Source organism: Trachymyrmex cornetzi, unplaced genomic scaffold (assembly GCF_001594075.2).
Source record: "Trachymyrmex cornetzi isolate Tcor2-1 unplaced genomic scaffold, Tcor1.1 scaffold722, whole genome shotgun sequence".
NCBI lineage: Eukaryota > Metazoa > Arthropoda > Insecta > Hymenoptera > Formicidae > Trachymyrmex > Trachymyrmex cornetzi.
In genome coordinates this window covers 24,149-28,308 of record NW_017300051.1, presented here as the reverse complement: position 1 = coordinate 28,308, position 4,160 = coordinate 24,149, and positions in this window count along the sequence as shown.

The following is a 4,160-nucleotide window of genomic DNA, read 5'->3' as shown; positions in this document are numbered from 1 at the left end:
GTAAAGCTGTACACTTATTGGATATCGCGTGTCGCGCGCGACGAACATCGCGCTGGTGTGCCGGAGCCATTAGCGGGATTTCAGCCGTCCTGTCCGAAAATGTTATTGATTTTGAAGTTTCGCATTGCATTTTTATTTATTTACTATCTTTTGGCCATCGCGACCGCTTTAATTTACTCGAAATTGATAATAAACGCGAATTATTCGCGTTAGCGAGCGCCGACCAATCGAGAAGGAAGGAGCAACGCGGACCACGGAGAGAGGAGCGCGGACCGCGGAGAAGGACCCGAAACTTGATTTATTAATAACTTTGAAATTCTACTAATTAACGCGGAAATAATTCGATTTCTCAGTTTTAAATTAAATTCGCGTAAACCATACCGAGTTTTAGTCCGGTATGAATAATATTTCGGGGCGAAAAGTCCCATTTTCACAATTGTCACGTACGCCCAATTCTGAGAAATTCGCGCTCCCCCTTTCTCCCGACTCGCGAGCGCCACCGATTGACGCCCAATATAAACGAGGCAAAAACCGAGCCCGGCGTCATTTTTTCTGATCGACTTCAGTCAATCACGGCCGAATTGGCAAAGACCAGCTGGAATATCTCTAATAATAATATATAGCATTTTCAAGGAAGAATGTACGAATAATTCATTTTAAGCTACGATGACTCTTCCCCCTTATCCTTACTCGGGCTGACTGCGCTCGTAGGAGCTGCTCAGCTTTTCCGTATTTCTCAGACTAACTGCGCTCATAGGAACTGCTTAGTCTAACGTCCCCTCCTAGGCTAACTGCGCTCGTAGGAGCTGCTTAGCCCGTCCTTTCTCAGGATTGACTGCGCTCATGGAAGCTGCTCAATCCTTCCTTCCATTACTACCAGTTTTTGCAATAATTCTCTTTTCGCATATGAGCAACCGAACCGCGTTAGTAATACAATGAAGTACCTTTTTTGTTTTGATAGAATGGCCAAACGAGGATCCGCGTCAATGTAATCAGCGTGCCAACTAGTTCCGTATTAAAAAAATTCGAACTTTAATATGGCGTCAAATACTACTTTCATTCGATCCACTCCTCCATCTTCTCCCGAAGGGTATGAGGTGATGAAACGGCTCGCATTGCTGGGTACCATAATAAATTTTTTAATTAAATGAAAATTAATCGATTCGATATTTGTTATAATGTTAATCATTTATTAAACCACTAACGCTAATTTAGTGACCCATTTTAATTCAGTTAAATAATTTGCATTGCTCCATATTCATAACCTTAAATAATAAGCATTAATTTAAACTTTAAGTCAATATTAATTGATTTGTATAACAAGGAACCCTCATAGCATGCAATACGCCGGCGCTAGCGGTCTCATGGTTTGCCGCTCGACCTGAGACTCGCACGCATTCTGATCATACTTCCCCTACTCTAGTAAACACTCCGCCACTCATCCAATCTTGTGTCCTCCCTGCCGCCGCTCCGGACCGTTTCGCTCGCTCCCCACTCCGCATTCAGCAGCGACCCCAAAACGTGACGCAAGAATATTTAATTCATAATATTATTTTCTTGAATAACCACGACGGTGGCGGAATGACAAGATAATTGTAACAATTTAGTGGCATAGGTGGGGTGTTCAAGCAACAGTTTACAATCGCGAAAAATATTAGAAATTCGTTGCACCTCGCGTTGTATTATAATTGTAACAAATTTGGTGACAGCGGTGGGATATTACGCAAACCGCTGCATCTTAACTCAATAATTTGGACACGCGAAGGTATTTGCATTGTTACCCCTGTTAGAACGTAACAACTTAATAATTATATTTGATCATCAAGATAAATTATATAAAATACTCAAGCATGATGATAATGCTGTAAAAAGTTTTAACATTCTAGCAACCAATTTAAGCGTTCAATATAATTACTTAGATAGTTCAATATTATTATTTTTAAATCTGTATTTAACTAAATTTTTAGATACTTCAGCAGAATCGTTCTTTCTGTGCAATTAAATTAGCTGAAATCGTTTTATTACCATTTGTAATGTTTCCATAACTATTTTGTTTAGATCTCCTGTGTTGGGTGATATTTTTCGAATCAAATTTTGTCCTTTAAAGCCCATTTATGTGGTAAATTATTTGCAATTACCAACGTCGAACACTTTATAGAACGAGATAACTTTCGAAAGTAATAAGATTTTATATTTTATATAAAAAATGAGGAGGGTTAATAAAAGAGAATATTACTTAAAAAAATTGTGTTTGTTTGCAGGAGACATAAATGCGTGGCTCGAATCGAAGTTTGGTCGATTGCAATGCGATCCATATTTTTCTGAATATGTGGAACTCTTTAAACGTATGCTCTTAACAAAGGAACCAAAAGATGTGTTAGTAGAGCTTCTAAAAATCTTATTTAAAGTAATTCATATATCCCATTTAATATACAAACAAATTCTTATATGAAATAACTTATAATACACAGCACAGCGTCAGAAAGAAATACAGATCGAAGTATCCAATACGTTCTCTCACGTGCAAAGATGTTAGCTGTATTCGTGGCGCGTCAGATGTTTGGTGTCGATTAAGTGGGAATTAAATGCATCGACCAGCAACTTAAAGTTTATTTGAAGCAAATTAAAGAATGTTTAGAAATGAGCATGATTCCGCTTGGGCAACTTCGTGTTGGTTCTTACCTCGACCGGGCTATGCTTTTTAAGGCGATAACTAATAAAATATTCCTTCCAGCAGCTGTCGTACGTGAGGAATACGGCGTCTCGTGGATTAAAATAGCTATATCTCAAGTAATATACGTATATTACTTGCGTTAAAGTGGTATTTTTAAAAATATATTACGTTATTTGTGACTCAATGCGTATCTTGCAGATAGAAGACTCAAATGAAGGAAGATTACTCGATGCTTGTTTGGATAGAAATAATGAAGATTATGAAAAAAGGATTACGACCGAATTATTAGGCAAGTCAAATGTCTTCACATATCAGAACAGACATGAGAGAGAAAAAATTTCTCCTCGAGATTATCAATCGACGATTTACCCAACCAAGCGTATGAAACCGAATTTTGTCGTTGATTTGATGGATACACCGGGAGATTTGATCTCAATTGAAAGTCCTCGTTCAAAATTATATACTATTAAAAAAGTAACTTATAGCAAAACATATTGCTATTGAAAACTGATTTATTATTATAAGGTTTATAATATGACAACAATTTTTTAATAAAATAATATTTTGATTTTAATCAATCTTATAATATTTTTTTAGAAAGAAATCACAAAAAGTTTTTGGAAATTATTGAAATGTAATTTACACACAAAATTCTTGTCTTATATATTACATATCGTTATATATAATATATGTCAATTTTTTATATAACTATAGATAATTTTATATAGTTTTATATTTATATTTTTACTTACTGCACTCCATGGTTTGAATTTTGGATCGTCTTCCTGTTAGGATTATGAACTGCAAAATGCTGAGGATGGCTTGAACATAGCCGAAACGTTCATGTAATAGATAATTTTTTAATTATATGTATATAAGTACCGCACGAATTCTGCGTTTTTTTAGGCTCATTGTCCGTTATTTAGTTTTGTGTATTTTAATTAATTATCTCAAGAGCCCCCAATTGATTGATTTATTGGTTTATATTTTTTATATTTTATACTTATATATAATTATATAAGAAATATTTATTCCCGGATTGTGCGTAACTTAGGGATGTGCGATCTCGATCTGATCTTTTAATCGATTCGCCAGTATCCGATTTTAAGATAGATCGATTCATTTAACAAGAGATCGATCGTTCTTCGAAACGTAGGGGCGGATTCGGAAATTCAAGATATATTTTGATGTCATTTCATTCCTGTTGTTTATTGAATGTTGAACAAGGATAAAATAATATCTGGATACACTCAGGTGATGTTTCTTAATGCCGTTGGCAGCCTTGCCGACTGCCTACACTGCCTACATTTACATGTTACCAGTTAACATTAGGGCCTCTTTCACCAACTACGATTAACTTAATCGGTCGATTAGTCCATCGGAATTGACCAATCTCATTTGTCATTTTGTTTGACGATAGATGCGATTAGGCAATTCCATTGGACTAATCGGCCGATTAAGTTAATCCGTGAAAGAGACCCTTAAG